We start from the raw sequence: 19,585 nt of genomic DNA on the forward strand, positions 1-19,585 counted from the left end.
CTGTGTACCTTTCTTTGCAACACACCATGGAAGTTTCATCCAACCACAGGTATAAACAGGTTGTCTACAGCAGAGCCTTTCTTTTTGCAAACATTAAGGGTTGCAAGAAACACACGGTAGAAACTTCTCGGAGCAGCTGTATGTAATAGAGATGCCAAATGATGATTGCTGTTCGGAAGACCCGTTTTCAACATGTGCTCCCTTTCACATCAGTGGAGTGGTACATTAACCACTTTACTCTTGCTCTCCCGCAGCGTGGAGCACGTGGTTTTCGCAAGCTTGATTACAGTCTATGGCAGTTGGGTGATTACTACTGAAGTTAGGCAGACGCCTGCTGGCATCTCAGAGTGGGCTCTCCCCGAATGTGTTTTATTATTGTACAGGAAAAAAAAATAAACAATTTTGAAAAAAAACTCAATCTAGAGATATGGATTCTCACCATATCTTTATTTCTGGGGAAAGGTCAATTAAATCCAGAGACATGTATTCTTATTTTTTTCCTTGTTCCCACCACATTGCAAGATGGGAAGACGAACACCCCTAAGGAATTTACACCAGGAACCCATTGAAAGGTAAGTACCAGATTCAGTCTCTCATCTTCCTCTTCCCTTTTGTTTTCATATCCCTATTTTGGGCTAACCATATCATACACATCTTTACTGCTAAACTGAGTTCTAATTAAGCATTATAAAGAATAAAACAAATTAGCTGCATGTTTTAAACATCCGTTAGCAAGTATAATAGCATGGTTCTTAATATGAGAAGTAAATTTAATAAAATTTAAAAGAAATATTTCATCGAAGACAGAATAATTAAAAGGCATACTGTGCTGTCAGCAAAACTGGGTTGGCTCCTGCAGTATCATCAGAGGGAGTGGTGCTGCTGTGCAACTTTGCAATTTTTCTACAGTGCAACCATTGGCTCTCCTGAAGATGGCGGAGCCAGCCACTCAAATGGCCATCCAAGAAACCATCTTCTGGACAGCTTCCGTCCCTTCAGTCATTTAGAAAGCTGATTCGTTCAAAAGAATTCCCACTTCCCTTGAATGAGCCAGCCCTGTGCCCCCTTGCCTGCTTTTCATGTCCCCCTGTGTTGCTTGTGAGGCTCACACATTCTAGAAAAGGTTGAAATGGATATGGGGAAAAACAGGCCTGCTTCACTCTCTCTGTTCTGTTACATTCTCTTTCATTCAAGTGAACATCTTAAACCAGATCCTTTTTACCTCTTTTAAGAAAAACTTAATTTCTCTATGTTGGCATACATATGAAATTATTCATGATAAAATCTTTTTTAAAAATAAATGTGAGACTTAATCCCAGAAACTAAACAATAGATAAGACAACTCATGGTGAGCAACACAAGATTACAGACATCATGTCACACTGGATACTTTCATTTCATCTCACTGGATTCTCCAACTCTGAGAAGCCAGCATCATGGTGCCCACTTTGCACATGAGGAAACAAAAAACAGACTCGGGGGTTAAGTATATAGTCCAAGTACCCAGAGTTAGCAATTTGGAAAGTAACAGAGGTTTAAAAAAAGAAAGAACACTATGTCTAGTTAACCAAGAAAAGACAGAGGGCTCAAAATCTAAAAGAAAATCAGACTGTGGATTCTGGACACACATCAATGTTGGAGTCTAATCTAAGGTTTAATAATTTTAACCATCTTAGTTTTTTTATTGTTGGAGGGAAAGTGAGGGAAGTAGCATTCCCATTTCAGATATGCCTTTCTGGATGAAGGGACTTCCATTTGTGTTAACACCCCAGGCCTCTCCGTCTTGCCATCACTTACGCCTGTCCATGGAAGGCAATGTACCTCGTGTGGTTAGGAAGCATGAGAACTGGACCCACCCAGCACTGCCTTCCTCATTTATAGATATCACACACCCTGCCCTGCTGCAGAGGTGGGCCCTGCCCTCACAGAAGCTCTGACGGCATCCAGTACTGACCCATCACCCCATCTCATTCTAGTGTTTAGGATTAGAAAGCCCACTGGCCCACACATATAAACCATATTCTTCAGCATCTACTGGACCAGTCATTAAGGTGATACTTTAGTCTTCCGTTTGCCTTATTGTTTGCCCTATTTCTCTATACCTTCAGAACTTGGGAAGGAGAAAGTATGCAATGTGCTGGGCCCTTCAAACCTCAACACTTCTTTAGGGGCTAACAGACCAATCTGAGCTCAGACTTCTGTTTTTGGAGTAAAAAGATCTATGTTCCTCAAGTCTCTGTAATTTAAGAAGAATGTGGCTACACATTTCAAAAACAGTTTAGAACTTAATAAACAGATGTGATATAACAGCACATCAATCGGCTTTGTCCCCTAGACCCAAGAGCATTCACAAGTCACATGATTGAGACTAGTCCTCATAAGGTCTAAAAGGAGGGACATGTGAGGGGTGAACACCAAAGTACACGTCAGGAAACAAGATCCTCTGTGTCCTGGGAGTCCAATAAGCCTATTATAAATTTGAATCTATACCATAAGAGAATACTTTTTTCTCAGCTATAATGTTATTCTTTGTTTCACTGTATCACTATAATTTTTAAAAAGCATAGGCATATCATGAAATCCCATGCTTTGTAAAAGATTCCATTATAAGAGTAATCATTATTGAACCTTTTAGCCCAGACGTAATTTCTTACATGTTACAACAAGTTTGGCACGCATTGTGAATTTCAGCCAAGGTTGATAAAGTTCAATAACTTGGCTAACCAACCATGTGTACTACTCATTATAGAAGTAATAAATAGATTCATCAAAATGGACATGAAAAAGCCATAAGAAAATCGGATGCCATTTCCAGCCTGCCTCATAAAAGCACCTCTTGGACTTTAATATAATTTTATATACAGTTATCACAGCTACCCATCATTCAATACCAGGCGTATATAAAACAATCATCCACCCACATTTGCATGCTGAACAAATTCCAGTTACACAGGTGAATTCTCTATTCTACAGATCTCAGTAGTCACATAAATGCACATATTGCTTATATGTTCAACTTCTAAAAGAATTTACATAAAGTAGAAAGGAATAAGACAGACATGCCCACAAATCTCATTTTCCCTTGGATTATCTTTTTGGGACAGTTTTAACAGAAATGCTTTTTTTTTTTAAGTAATACTTTTGGTCTAATTATTCATTTAGCTTATTGATAACTGAAACATCTAGCAACAAGGAAGCCTGATTCAGACCAATGTCCTCACTGGAAGAAAGAAGTCTCCGTTTACAGAACCAAAGACTCCCCAGTGATCAAATAAACAGAACTCAACAGAGCTGGCTTCCAATATCTGAACACAATTAACAAAGTTTCCTTGAGTGGGATAATAACTCTTGAGTGACAGCATAGCTGAAATATCCAAATCTCCCTACTGTGTGTCTCTGTTATGCTTCTACAAGAAACTCAAACACTACTTCTTGAAGGAAGCTAAAAGCCTACCCTTCTCAGAAAGGAATCTTCCTCTACATCTGGTCAACCACCATCTGGTGGAGCTGGCTAACATCATGCTCCAAACCAAACATTAAAAGTCATGTTGCACACTTCGAACACCGTCTTGTACTTGTTCACACTCTGCTGGGTAAAGAACTATTCCTGAATTGTCACATTGGGTGAGCCTCCCTCCATGCCAGGAGGGGAAGCCGGAGGGTACAGTCTGCACCCTCTATTTCTCAGCAAGGCCGGAATACAGTGGGAGACAGGTTTGTCTACGTGGCAGGGTCTGCTCTGTTACAGCATGTGGATTTTTCAGTGTGCGGACAACATCTTTTCTGCCTCACTTCTGCTCTCTGCCATTCTTGCTGTGCCATCAGCACCACAAATCACCAGAAACTTCCTCTTGCTTCAATATAATGCTTTCTTCTAGATTTTCTCTCTTGTATAAGTCCTCACAGTGGGATCACTGCATGATAATATTATAAATATCCTCATACTCTCCTGGTTCTTTTCACAACTACCATGGAAAAAAAAGCACAATCAAGCTTTCTAAAACCAAGTTATATTCTTAACAGCAAGGAAAATCTTCCCTGTATTAATTACAAACAGCACTTAAATCATCACAACTTTAGCCAAATGATGTCAATTTTTAACTCAGCATAACCAGGACGCTGTAACAGTGGAGTACTTTAGTTTCTCAAGAAGTTTGCAACTGTCAAATTCGTCCAGGAGCTTATATGCCATAATGACAGATACTGATGTACAGAAATATTGAAGTAAAACACAAAAGTAAACAGAGAGTGAAGAGATGAGCCGGAGATATGCTGTGAATAACAGAAGCAATGAAAAAGAGCTGAAAGGAGCTAAGGAAAGAGGTGTTCAACATCTCCCAAGAGGCTTAGGGAACGCATCACATGCAGCAGGCATTACACGCACCGCCTACACACAAAACAGTCTCTGTCATGTCCCTACTAGTAGCTGCTGCGATGCCCAGCACGAAAAATCTGGTGAAGTTTATGAAGATTTCTGATAGCTACCCAGAAAAGCTACCAGTAATAGCAGATAGTTGCCTATCACAGGCTTACAACAAAGCCAGGACGTCTGCCAGCATATGGACTCTGAGATCCAATACTAGTGTTTAAGCAAAGACATAGTCAACATGAACAACATTTGCTGCTTTCTTATCACAAGACTTAACTCTCCCCAACAAGCGTGCACGCACCACGTATATGCCGCACCATACAACACAAAGCCATTCTTGAAGGAAATGGTTAAGGAATGTCTAAGAAAATACACATGGCTCCCTAACACCTGTGTAAGATCCACAAAATCTGCTAGGGAGATGGAAGTATTTTACCATCCATTTGGAATCCCTTATTTCTAAATGTGACAAGTCCGTAGTGTTTTGTTGCCTTCCCAGCTCAGCTCAGCCTTCAAGTGCTTCAAGTGTATCTACTGCTTTTGCAAGCTGGCGTCCCTATGGTTAGCCTCCTGAGACGTGTAGTCTAGAAGCTTCAGCAGTTCCATCTTTATGTTCATTTAAAGCCATCAGATTTGTTCTTCAGGGGTAAGTCTGAAATTGTTTCACCTTCAGGTACTTCTCTATGACCAGTTTCAACAGAACGTGTGATATTTAAAGAAAGTATCTTTTGAACATTAAACACGATTAAATTCTTCATCCCAAACAAGATCAGCTTTATAATAACTAAAACTTGCAACCTCAAAGTCACCCCATAAAGAATGAGTGTGCCATCCTAAAATTTAAAGACTCTAGAGTTTTGCTATCTTTTTTTAAAAGAAATTTTATTTGTTTGAGAAAGAGAGAGAACATGCTCACACACAAGCATGAGGAGGGGAGGAGGGAAGGAGGGAGGGAGGGGGATAGGGAGAAGCACACTCCCCGCTGAACAGGGACCCCGATGCAGGCCTTGTTCCCAGGACCCCGGGATCATGACCTGAGCTGAAGGCAGATGCTCAACCACTGAGTCACCCAGGGGTTCCAGTTTAGCTAACTTTTAAGTTTTACATAATAGGTAATAAAAAAAAAAAAAAAAGCTTGCTGGGAGTTCATGGATCCAAATATTATCCAAAAACGTGACCACTGTCTCTGGAGCCTTGACAGAATGTAAAATGCTATGTTTAAGCTACGATTTTCTACCTAATGTTCAAATACTGTGCTCTGCAGCCTCTACCATTCAAGGAGCTGGAAGATGGAACAGAGTAAAGAAGAATTATGGCAATTATAAAACCTCACTGATACACACGGTCAGGTTAATAACCAGCATTAGCAGAGCTCAGCTACACCATCAGCAACTTGGGGAACAGAGAGCCTGGAGCTCCAGAGCTAAGGCAAAAACACTGGGCACAGCGTAGGAGCGAGCCAGAGAGACAGACAGACCTGGAGAAGCAATCCGTCCATAAAACAAAACGAGTAAGCATGCCACTCAAACCGACTGCTAGACTATCTGAGCAGTTAACGACTGCTTTAGACTTTAAAGCACAGACATCAAAAGACACAGGATAAGCTTTAAAAACAATCGTAGGAGAGCTGCATGCTTACTACCACAAGGCAAGCAACGAAACTGTGATTAATGTAAATTACAGAATAAGCAATTACACCTGACCACAAATCCACAGACTGTTCTTTGAGTTTAAAGCGGCTTTTTGCTCACCCTGTGCGTACTGCAGGTTTGGCTTTCTTTTCTGGTTGCTCGGAAGATGCAAAAGTGGGAACGAAGCTTAGGAAAAATCAGAGACTGATGGTAAGACTTTGTTTAGTAGAGATAGCAAAAGTTCTTAATTTACAGCAGCTTTGGTGATCATTTGCAGATGTCTTCCAGAGAATTAAAAGAAAAAAAGGCTTTAGTATCTATACTTTTAAATACAGACACAGAAATACAGAAATAATTAGGAGCTACCAAGAGTCAAACACATGTCTACAGGGAAATGTGCGGTTAAAACAAACAAACAAACAATTATACCATAAAGGAATGTTAAATGCTCTCTAGAAGCACAGAGATCAAGCCATTAGTATTTTGGTTAGTTTCTGGTCCCTTGGGGACTGGTTCTACACTGAAGATTTGGCACCTAGTACTACTCAGTAGTCAGTGTCGTTGACTGCACAAAGGCTTGATCAAAGGGCGTTTCTGTGGCTATGAGCCAGCCAGTCCACTCTCCACGCAGCCCTCATCACAGACCCTAAACCAAGGTTCTAGGCTCAAGAATCCACACGAACCAGGCAGGTTCTGGACACTAATCACATAAAATAGTCTTGCCTAGTTGCAGGGGGATGGACTGCTGGGGTAAAGATAAAGATGTCTCAGCCTCAGAGCAATTCTGCTGGGTGGGCATAGGACCCCAGTGTTGTCAGTTCTTCTGATTTTTTGAGAGTCAGAAATCAGGATTACTTTTCAGTAAAATATCCTGATTTTAATATGTTGACAAGTAAGACAAAACCAAACAAAAAATATTACAGGCTATTGTTATCTCTGTCCTGGTTGGGAGGCTCTACACTTAACTACATGGTCCCCACCTAGAGGAACGAGCAGGCATAAAAATGTCCCCCTCCCTTCATCACTATCACATGATACTGAGTTACGCAGTGGCAATACACGGAAAGCCCTGGACATTTACACTCCACCCCACTTCAGACAAGCTCAAACCGGAGAAAATGAGGTATCACAGAGCTGCTCCCAAACTTAAGAGCATTAAGGCCCAATAGACCAGACTTTTTTCTAGAAAAAAATCACTCAGCCCAAAGAACCATTTAGGTTAAAAAAAAAAAAAAAAAAAAGAACCATTTAGGTAGGGAAGAGGTGGGGTGAGAACAGAAGTTTTTGATGCCGACATTGAAAGAGGGCAGACTGCATAATGGTCCCCCAAAGATGCCCAAGTCCTCCTAATCCCTGGAACCTGGGAATGTTACCTTATATGGCAAAAGGGACTGCAGAGGGATGGCCTGAGTGGCTCAGTGGTTAAGCACCTGCCTTCGGCCCAGGGCGTGATCCTGGAGTCCTGGGACTCCATCCCAGGATCGAGTCCTGTGTCGGGTTCCCTGTGTGGAGCCTGCTCCTCCCTCTGCCTGTGTCTCTCATGAATAAGTAAATAAAATCTTTAAAAAAAAAAAAAAAAAAAAGGTTGGGGGGAAACTGCAGATGTGGTTTAAGACAAGGGCCCTGAGATGGCAGGTCACCCTGGATCATCTAGGTGGGCCCCATGAAATCAAAAGCGTCACTGTAAGAGGGAGACTGGACTTCACAAGAGGAGGTGATGTGATGTGGAAGCAGAAAGTGGGATGACACAGACAGGAGGAGGAGGAAATGACCCACCAAGGAACATGGATGGTCATGTGAAGCTTTGAAAAAGGCAAGGAAATAAGGATCCTTCCCCCCCCCCCGCCCCCCCAAGCCTGTGAAGGAGCCAGCCCTGCTAACACCAAGTTCAAGCCCGGCGAAATGGATTTCAGACTTCTCAGTTCTGGAACCATAAGTGAACAAATGCGTATTGTTTCAATAAAGGAAATATGTATGGAACATACAACTGACCAGCACACACATGCGCACTCAGGAGAGTCTGAGAGTCCCATGACAGAAACGTGCAAACACTACCAGTGTTCCTTTCTTAAGTCCCTCTTTGATGAGGCCAACAGGCAATAGAAGCCAACCACCGAGCAAAGCAGCAACTCAATAGGTAAATGCCCAGAAACCAACAGCTCCCAAGTCATCTTTTCATGCTGAAAGGATGGTATCCCTTGCCAAAAATCTGACTCCGCTCTCTGAGATGTTTCCCCGTATGGATCTGTTACAGTGCTCTCTACCTTGTCAAACACTCAATCTGGTAACTGTACATGAACGAGGAATTGGAACTTCCTTCACTAATAGCTAAAGTTGTGGCATTGTTTTCTTTCTTTCTTTCTTTTTTTTTTTTTTTTTTTTTTTTTTTTTTGGTAATGCATTTGGAATGCAATGACAATCTTTCAGCTAATAGAAGCTTCTCGAACCCAGGTGCTGAATTCAGAAGCCACAGCCGCCATACTGTACAACACAGCCATGCAGAAAACCTTAAGGCAGTCAGAAGACAAATCAAAAGATGCAAAAAGTTTTGAGATTTCATCCTCCTTACAGGCATCGGTGGCTGACACAGCAGAGTCTCTCCATTTGAAAGAGATTGATTATTTTCATTCTTTTCGTTCATGTGATCACCAGGAAAACCAAGTTTCCAGAATCAAGATGTTGCTGGCAATTTTGTTGATGTCATGCAGGCAAACAGCACCCGGCTCACTCTTCCCACATCCATCTGCGTTAGCTCTGCGTTGTGAGCAGAGAGAAGGGGCCCTGAACAGCTGAAACTTTAGGGAACCAGGAAGGAAATGTTATTGTCCCACAGCTGACAACGTCTCCACCTATGAAAGATGCCTCAACACAACTACAGCCCGTGGCCATTCTGCCTCTGCTGAGCATCCCGTTACCCCAGATTTCTGAGTGTCTAGCTAGAGTCACAGCCCAGCCTGCCAACTCTGGAGCGGATGGGATCTGCTAACCTTTCCTAGTCCTCACCACCAAATCGACCACGCAGTACACAGCAAAGTTACTTGAAATCAGGTTACCTTTCTGAACTCTGGGGGAGATACTTGGTAGAAACTCAGCATATCCTAACAACAACAAATCAAGAGATCCTATTTTATTCCATCCATTAAGGAATTAAATTACTTGCTTCTTCCTGCCTCCACCTTCCTCCAAACCTAAAGCTTCCTCCTCCTCCTCCTGAAAGCTTCTCTTTTCTGACAACCGTTAGGTTTCTTTTTCCACAACTGTGAGCAACCACATAATCGTATGGTACTCTTCACGACTGCATTTGCATGTTGTCTTTTATCTGATCTTTACAAAGTAGGTGACAGAAAGTATTATTCCCTTGATTTTACAAATGAAGAGAGTAAGGCTCAAAATACTTAAGTGACTTGCCTTATGTCAGGTAAGTTTATGACCACCTGTCTCATGGGCCAGTTCTCACCCTGACATGTCCCCAGGAGTCTCCAATAAAACCTATCATTCCCATTTAAGTGAAAATTCAATTCAAATGCTGATACAGTGTCTGATATGAACCAGTAAATGGCATGGCAAAGTTGGGACATTTATGCAGAATATACCAGGCAGTCCTAGAAACCATCGTAAGCTCAAGTGAACAAGTGCTCTCAAGCTATGCTCTCCTGATAAAGACGTTACCATGATGCATCCGTTTCAGGTTTAATGGTGTTCCTGGCTTTTCGCTGCCAAGCTTAATAGATCTTTTTTTCTTCCTCCGCTGCAACAAAAATAATCTTGTCCTTTCTCTCTCTCTCTCTCTCTCTCTCTCTCTCTCTCTCTCTCTCGATACTTTTTTCCTGGATGAAGCTACTATCTGACCTCCAACCAAAAAATACCTAAAATGTTCCTTTCACACCAAAGACAAGTCAATGTCTAAACCAGTTATTTAGAAAGGTCATTTTAGGACAAACTCACAGATACCACAGCAGCCTTTTGAGGATCCAAGAACCAGGAAGCTAGGAAAATACCAAACTAATTTCAGTAACTTGATCGCCCGCCCTGTCTCCCATTCCCAAAATGCCTGCAGTTTATTAAGTGCCTGCAATGTCGAGCAGGCAATTCCCTGGGCACTCTGGAGTTCCCATCTTTAAAAACTTTGCAAAACAGGAATATCAGCTGTGTTTTATAGATGTAGAGCAAGAGTTCAGAGAAGGGAAGTAACTTGCCCCAAGACACTCAGATGGGACACGGTGAGGCCAGGTTTTGAAACTAGGTCACGTCTGCTTCCCGAGCCAGGATTTCTTCTCATGCACCCTGCTGCCTCTCCAGATAGAAACTCGCTACCTATCAAGCTTCCCCTGCCTGTCAGCAGAGCTATTTTCAGCAGTGGTACAATTTCACCACGCGGGAGCCAGGCTCATCAAATGAGATAATGCACAGAAAAGCTCTGAAGAGACGTAACTATCGTTAATAGAAGATCTGGGGGAAATCTGCAAACCCAAAAGAACCAAATGTTGCCCGTGCTGCTACCTTGGGACTCAATCACCCTGGTCAGTGGCCAACTGGTGAGTATTCTGGGGTACACTCCCTCCTTGGATGCAGGTACTAAGCAGAAGTGCCCACGATTTGAGGTATAGCTGGTGTCACAGATAAGACATATGCTTAAAAGTTTTTAGTGAAGCAAATGGGAGTTAGGCCAACTTCTTCCTCATGATTTCCCTCTTGATTACAAGATTGAATGTATACTTAAAGTAATAGACACTTTGAGATAAATTAACTTCTAAGAGAAAGGGACATTCTGAAGATTAAATTATACCACATGAATGAAGCAATCAATTAACAATCAATACATACCCGATAGTTACGAATATAAGATGAAAAGGTAACTCAGAAAAGAATAAATATAAATGGCCAAATGAAGAGCTGATCGATCTTACTAATAATCAGAGACGTGCAAATGTAAGTGACACTTCAGAGAAAGAAAAGCTCATCTCCCAGGTTGGCAAGAATGCAGGGCAAACGCGTATTCAAATTAGTACAAGTTTCCAAGGGGTGTGGTTTGATGAAAAACAGATCAAGATATTAAGGTTAGGGGACAAATCCCTTGATTCAGCAATTCCACTCCCAGAAAAGAAAACTATAAAATAGACACGGATGGGTACAAACATTTAATCACAAAATGCTTCTCTCCATTCGACAGCCATCACAAAAAGCTGAAATTCACCCAAATGTGCCACAGCGGGAGAACGGTAAGAACCACATTGAGAAAATGCCAGGCAACTTCTTAAGATGTTGTCAATATGTAACGGCAGGGAAAGGCGGTCACGTTCCACAGTTAAACAGAAAAATCACAGGCGGAGGGAAGGGAAAAATGCTCAGAATCCTATGTGCTAAATATTAACATTTATGTCCGGCTGTTAAGAATTTGGGGTGATTTTTTTTTTCTTATCCACATCTTTTTATTTTTACTTAACTACACATTCTAAGTGTTTCATAAGGAATTTATACCAATAACAAATAATTTTAAATTACTTAAATGTGAAGGCATGTAAAGCTAATCTAGCCTAACACCTGGCATATATAGAAGCTTGACAAACGCCAGCTCCCGTTCCCCCATAATTCTTCCCCAACACCAAAGAGGGATTCGGCAGAGAAGCCGTCAGCAGACTAACCCACGACTGAGCAGCAGACACCATGTGTGCCTCAATCCTCCCTACGGACACCACTCCCGGCACACAGCCTGCCACAGACCGAGCTTGAAAGCCTGGTTAAAATAAATTTGTCGATTTAGGACTGGATGAGCTGCTTGGGAAGAGCTTAGTCAGGACTGTGCCCTGTCCCTTGGGGCAAGAAGGCACCAAGCAGAATGGAGAGGGCCCAGGCACAGGGTCCAACGTTCTCCGCTCTAGCCCTGCAACCCACACCTCAAGAGCTGTGTGATCTCAGGCAAGTTACTTCACCTCTCTGTGCTTTCATTCGGACTCAAGATAGCTGTGAACACTGGGGTGGGAATTGAATAAGGTAAGTGTGGAATCTTTGTGAATGAATTCTAAAGAGCTACCAATATGAAACAACATGACAGTGATCAATAAACACTAGTCTGGAATAATTAAGTACATTTTACAGGTAAGAGTAAAAACAAAAAAAAAATATTTTATTAGTTTTCACTTCCATTTCCATACGACTACACAAGAAACTGCTTTGATTCTGATTTTGTTCCTCTTCTCAAGAGATAATTCGTTCACAGGAAAGGCCTAACTCTATCCACCTTGCTAGTCTCTCCTCAACCCTAAAGAAATATTAAAAGCACTGGAATAGGAGCTTCCTTACCGCCGCCCCCTCCATATCACGCACACACCCTCTCCTGTTCTCGACTGCGTGAGCAGTCTTAGATCTCTGAGTCCAGTGAGGAAACCCCGATTTGCTCTCAGAGACAGCACGATGGGAATATGGCTTATAACAAGAATCCAGAACACCAAGCAGCACTGCCTAATGAACAACTAACTCAAGATTTGGAACAGATTCCAACCATGTAAAGCAACTCATTGAACAGGAGGACACTTCCTCCTTAACTCACTTAGTTGGGCTTGTATAGATAAAGACTGGCACTTCATGGAATGTGGTGTTCTCTACTAAACCAAAAGAAGATCATAAATTTAGGCACGAAACTCCTGCTTTTGGAATTTTGATGCATCTACCAAAGACTTCATTCAAGAGAGTTTTGCAAGAGGGCCCTACTCGTGACCCCTAACCATTATTCTGGAAAAGGCTGAGGATGTGAGTCTTAACAGTTTGTATACAGGCTGCAGCAAAGGACATGGGCCACGTCCTACTGAAAAAGTGAGGGTCCGGGGGTGGTCTAACTGCCAGCATACCTTTTATTATAAAATCTGTAATAATTCCAAGGATAACCACCTAGTTTCAACAATTTTTATTTGACAAACAAGGGACACATCTGTATACGAATGACCAAGATATCTTTACTCTGGTGAAATCGTTTTGCAATGTTACAAGTATATTTGACAATGCTTTCAGTGCTCTTTCACTTTCAGGAGACAAAAAGTAAGCTGCTGAGCAAAAGGATAATATAAATAAAAGTATGTGACGTAGCGTATTCATTCCGTCCCCACTTAAAATTTGAAAATAAGCAGTTTCATAAAGCCAAAAGTGTTTCCTTTCCTGGGCCAAATCTCTGTTTGAGAGCTGAAGCATGCAATTAATGGGTTGCCTCAAACTTTAGAGAGCCAAAATAAAAATCACACTCCTTAAGATCTTGTATGCACAGAGCGCTGGTTACTTGCTTTATGTTAAGTATTTGGTTTCATATCGCCTCTCTGATTTAAGAAATACACACTGAGTCCAAAAGGACACGTTTCCTTTTAGTATAAAAACATACATTAATAAACAATCTAATTACAAATAAATTATATAACACTGGGTGAGGCTAGGGTGGGAGGCGCAAGGAAACTCTATATTCTTAGAAAAAAATTCCAAGATCACCATGGCATTCTAAATGAACCTTAAACAGACACATTAATATTTAAATATTACAATTTCCACTTAGGGAAAGAAAAAAAAAAAACCACATTATTGATAGGCCAGCACACTCAAAACCAATAATGTCACGAAAACACATGCCCTTGTATAATTTGGCAGAACAAGCTGCTCCCTGAATACAATGGACCTTTTTATTAAATGGATCTCTTCATCCTTGGCATTTTATACAAAAAACAAAACCAAAAAAAAAAAAAAGAGAGAGAGAGAGAGAGAGAGAAAGAGAGAGAAGAGGAAAAAGAAACAAACATGACACTAGTAACGGTCACGAACGGTCTTCAGCTTGAACTCTTTCACCGAGAAGTACAAGGCCTAAAAGACATGTTAGGAAAGTAAAAGGCATTATTTAGCAAAAATGAAAGCAAGACCAGCTGAGGAAGAAAACTATACTGGGACACCAGGGCTTTTGTTCGACTCTATCGCAGAGCAACAGAGCCCCCTAGTGGACGGACGGTGGACCTGGAGGAAGACCCTCTCCTGGACCGACTTCTTCAGGGACCCTCGCTGTGTCTGTCAACTGTAGTAAGGAGAACCGAGAGATAGGGCTTACTTAAGCTGGGTATTCTGTGAAATAACTTCCAATTTTTCAGACTTTGTAAAAACGCTTGGCATCTCGAATCAGGGTAGAAGTCTTATCTTTTAAATATTTGCTTTAAATGATCTTGAGCTTCTGTCCATGAACAAATAGCTGCCATGACCCTACCCTCTCGTTATGCTGGCCACTCAAATAAAGACCTTAGCCGACATGCAAGTGTAAAATTCAACTCTTCTCGTATGACAAAAAGTTTGGCATACATATGGCATACACACATATGGCGTACGTGATTTTTGTATCATTATGTATATAGTTATTCATGCATAATGTTTTTAGTGAGTATCAATAATGAGGTGAAGCTCATTAGGATACCTCAGTCAGTCTCTTCCTTTAGGTATATAGCTTCTCTGATACTCTTAAGGTTTCCAGTATACCCAACTCCATGTCCACTGAGCTAGATCATGTGATCGCCATGGATATTCAGTGTCTAAGAATATTTAACTGCAAAATGGTTTATTCATAAGGCACTAATTCGCAATTTTATGTAATATCATTAAAGGACTTTTTCCAGTACTGTCAAATATCTCAATAGCAAAATAACTTTAAAATCTCTTTACTTATAATATGTGGATATATTTTAGCGCAAATGTTCTGGGATTTTTGGTTTTTTTAAGTTTTATTTATTTTGGAGAGAGAACGAGTGAGCTCGGGGAGGGGTAAAGGCAGAGGGAGAGAAGAAATCTCCAGCAGACTCCTAACTGAGCAGAGTTCAACATGCAGTTCGATCCCAGGACCCCGAAGTCATGACCTGGGCCGCAACCTAGAGTCAGCCACTCAACAGACTGAGCCACCAAGGTGCCCCACTGGTCACAAATATTTTTAATTTAATATACTCTCAAAAGGTTTTTTTTTAATTTTTATTTATTTATGATAGTCACACAGAGAGAGAGAGGCAGAGACACAGGCAGAGGGAGAAGCAGGCTCCATGCCCCGGGAGCCCGACATGGGATTCGATCCCGGGTCTCCAGGATCGTGCCCTGGGCCAAAGGCAGGCGCCAAACCACTGCGCCACCCAGGGATCCCAAAAGGTTATGTAGATTGAGAAATTTTCCCTCTACAAAGCACCAGGTTCCTAAAAAGAAGATAAATGCCAAGATCCCACTATTTTGAGTCTTGTTGATAACTAGAAATTGTTGTCAAGCATCAGGATCCCAAGTGTTCTGATCCCATATGAGTAGGTTTTGACCAAGAAAATGACTGTAGGTTAGTCTATGGCCTTGGATTTATGGGATCTTTTGGAATAATCGGGAAGGGAAAAAAAAAAAAGTCATTGCATGATTTAGGATAGAAGGCAAAATTTAATAACACTAGGTGTGGAAAAGAGAGTGAAGAACTGAAGGTATAAAGGAAGCTAGTCCAGTCCCTAATCTTGAAGTGTGGGTTTAAAATCTTAAGAATGAATACATAAAGAAAAGCACTCTTCCTGTATTATGGTAGAAATGGTAGACTTTACACCAGAAGTGAATTCGTCATGTTGGTAATTAGGATAAAAAAACATGGCAACTATGCTCCACACTATAATTTCAACACATGATTTAGGAAAAAGACCCCAAGCTTTAAAAAAATGGGCTCTCAAAGCCAAAACAAACAATTTCAACATTCTACTATCATTTTGTACTACTATCACATGGAAATGTGATACTTTCATTTTGTTTCAAGGTGAACAAATTTAGGGGTGACTGTCGTAGTCTGAGCAGGTACATTTAATATCTCAAAATATATCAATTTTGATAGTTAAGTAAATGTACACAATTAGGATCCATGTAATAAAACTTAGGGGGGTGATTACATTACATAAATATCCAAAAATGAAGTGTTAGTCTTAAAGTACACTTTACTGGCATAGACAAAAGTGGTCAGCTTGTATTTGTTAAAGGAAAAAGTTTTATTCCTGGTAATGGGTCCTCTGGCTCAAAAATCGAAACCAGACCAGGCTATCCTTGATCTAAAGGCACAACATTTGATGCAGCCCCGTGTTAAAAAGGTTTAAAAGGTCAAAGGAATTTTCATCCTGAATAAACCCTGGAAGGGACTTAATAAATTTTAACCACTGGTGGTTTAAGACTGCAAGGAGAAAGTTTTATCATCATTGCCCATAAACATTACACTGAAAATATTTAATTTGTTCATATTTGTTACTAGCTTTTTTCCTAAGACTTTTATTTTTAAGTAATTTCTACAATTTGGGGCACAAACCCATGACCTCAAGATCAAGAGTCACATGCTCTATCAACTGAGCCAGCCAGGTGCCCCATGTTACTAGTTTTTAAATGGACATTTGAAAAAAACCTGGATTTTATTCCTTAAATGTGATGATGATTCTGTCTGCCTGCTACAACAGACTACATGAGTGCCAACAAAAGCCCCTGCTAACAGGAGACCGTCAACAGGGTGGGTGCTGTCCTACATTTAGGCACATTCAATTAACCCCTCATTAAAAGAATCCTGCCTTTGATGAGCACGTCAGCCCCCAGGTTCAAGGCAGCCCCCAGGTTCAAGGCAGCAGCACTTTATACTGAACTATTTATATGCAGAGGCAAATCAGCTCAATTGACAGGCTGAGTCTAAAAAAGCAGCTATGGCATCCTCTGTGAAGGGAAATGCCCTCGCCTAACACATTCCCTCTCCAGAGACTTCCCGGTAAGGTTTGTATTTAATGACCACTATTAAATGGTTGAAACCGTGTCCACTTATTTTTACCAAATTGGAGCCATCAAGCAAGCCACTAAGTCCAGTGAGTCGGGACACAGCTGCCCCTTCCAGCTCAGTGCTATGCTGAGAAATCATTTCTCAATTTCTACGAAGAGAAATCAGTTCCTCCCTCGTCTCTACTGGTTAGCGGTCAGGGCTGTGGGGTTCCAGGCCTCGTGATTTGCTAGTAGAAGCTTTGGGTGAAGAGATGACTTCCCCCTGGACAGAGATGCTGATCTCCACAGAGAGAGGTCCAAGCTACAGCTCTCAATCTACAAAGTCTTCAGGTTCAGAACGCTGGTTGAACAAAGGTCAAGGAGAGAAGAGTGTTAGTTTCTGAGGAGGTGACATCTGAGTGCTCATAGCTCCCTAAAAAGGGGGACTGGGATGAAGCAAGGAGTATAAGACATTGGTGGGATATCCCCAACAGTGACACAAAGTATGCCACCAAAATCTTCCTGCAGCCCAGGGCATCAAACTGATCTAAATTTTATCTAAATTGTGGCTACTATATAGAATGTTGGGGTAATCCTACTTTGAAAGGGATTACATTGCCTAATGCAGGGGCTGGCAAATGTTCTCTGTAAAGAGACCAATAGTAAATATTTTAGGCTTTGCAGGCCATATGGTCTCTACCGTAATTACTCAATTTTGCTGAAAGCAAGAAAACCACCACAAAAGAGAAAAAAAAAAAAAAGGAATAAATGGGTGTGGCCATGTTCCAATAAAACTTTAGTTACAAAATCAGACAGCAGTCAGATTTAGTTCATGAGCCAGTCTGCCAACCCACAATCTAGACAGCTGAACCCAATCAACAACACCTAGCTACAGACTTTGTGTAAAAACGACTTCATGAACTCATAATGTTTTATTCTGACATCTCCTCAGAATCCTTGTATCTTCCAGAATCACCCTGATATTTCTGTGCTGAATTTAGTGGGAATCCCTCTAAATGCTATATATATATAAGTAGTACTATAATGTACTAAAAATTCTAATGACAGCTCCAAATCACTTACAGCCAGAGGAGGAAGACAATAACACAAAATCTGCTCAGAGACCCTTCAAAGGGGGCAGTTTCCTAGCGCAACACTGAAGCTCACCAAGGAATGCTGTCCCCTCTTAGCACCTGATCATCCCCTCCCACCACAGAGAGCCTCTCTGATAGCAATTCCAACCAAGCAATGCCTGTGAAGAATTAAAAAAATTAAAAAAAATAAAAAATCACTGGAAATATCACATTAGTAAATCAGGTTTTGCAAAGTAAATGAGGTTACCTACATTTTTTGTCGCAGGGCCACCACTCTCAGCATACTAGTATGCTTTGTTCCAGCCCACTCTACTTCAAAGAGAACAGACGCCCACAATGCTAACAGCCGGACAGCTAATACACAGAAAACAGGCTCCCTTGAGTGGCAAAGGGAGAGTGAACACCAACACCATTAAAGCTGATAGAAGATGACTCCTGAATGCCCAGAAGTCTTGGAAAAGAAGATGCCCAATTCACTCCGCGTTCAGTTATTTCACTTGAAATGGGCAGAAAACTGGTGATAGCAATTTATAAATTGACATGTTTCACAGTGCAGGAGAAGGAAGGACTTTATCTAGGAGCCACAGCCTACTTGAGCAAGGGCACTTTCAAAGCAGCCCCAGAGGATACAAAAAACGAACTTAACTTACAACGAAAAGCCTTATGCCTATCTGCCTCTCTTCAGCTCCTGAAACCACTGCTGCAAAGTGACTTGTGAGGATTTGATTGCTTGGAATTTCCAATGTGATACTATTTCAAAAATTAAAAATAAAAATCTTTAGCACCCACCTAGGCCGATGCTTCCCACAAGTAGAGAAGGGAGGGGGTGAGCTAGCAGCACTAAAGGCAGTTTCTGGGGGAAGGCTGGCGCTGAGGAAGAAGTGTGGGTTTTGAACAGAAAGATTTGGTCGCCCCAAGACCTGCCCAACACTCCTTCCACTCAAAGCTTTACAATCTGCCACCCTATCCACTGGACCATAGAAACCTGCCTGTGGCGTCCGCAAAGTCTATCATGGACATCAGAAAGGAAAGGTCTTTGAGAGGAAGTGGGAGCAGTGAAGGGTTTCATGTCCATTCTATTCAACACACTTATTCTCAATGCCGAATCCCCTCCGTTACGATGATTAAAGATCCAACGAAACAAGAGCTCCTCGTGTACTCTGAACCAACTCAACTAGTCCTGGATCATAATTCATTAAGTCAGATGCTGCAAATCTCTGACAGAGCATTAGGATCATCTAAAGGTCTGATACCCAATGTCAGAGAGAACAAAGTTTGAGCTTATGCAGAAAATAACTGATAGTCCAGTATCTTACTAATAAAGGAAAAACCTGTCTAGCCAAAATATTAAAGGAATGAGATCTTTTAATTTTCTGGTTAACTGAGTGTTACATAAAAAGAAATATTTTACTTAAGTCCTTAAGCATTTATTTTTCCTTAATTATTCTACACTGTATTGGTCCACACCCTCATATAAGAGTAGTCAATGCCATCAACACAACACATTGTTTCTTGGGTGACTGAGGATCCAGCTGTTATTTTTAATACAGCATCATCAGTTTTGATATCGATGAGGACTATATAGAATCCACCCCAATACAGAAGTTCAGAAAAATTGGACTGAACATGTTCTGAGCCCAGGAGGAGCTCTAAGAGTTGATTTTAAATAAATCCCTTTCAATTTTTCAAAAATTCCATTTCCCTCCCTGCCTTCATGGACAAGTACAGTCATGAGTTCTGCTCTG

General features: G+C 41.3%; 1 protein-coding gene across 3 annotated transcripts in view; it reads right to left on the reverse strand.

Annotated features, from left to right (window-relative positions):
• Positions 1-19,585, reverse strand: part of WWOX (WW domain containing oxidoreductase) — a 954,836-nt gene that overhangs the window by 926,073 nt on the left and 9,178 nt on the right. The gene's annotated exons all lie outside the window — the stretch shown is intronic.

This window comes from Vulpes vulpes, chromosome 12 (genome assembly GCF_048418805.1).
Source record: "Vulpes vulpes isolate BD-2025 chromosome 12, VulVul3, whole genome shotgun sequence".
Lineage (NCBI taxonomy): Eukaryota > Metazoa > Chordata > Mammalia > Carnivora > Canidae > Vulpes > Vulpes vulpes.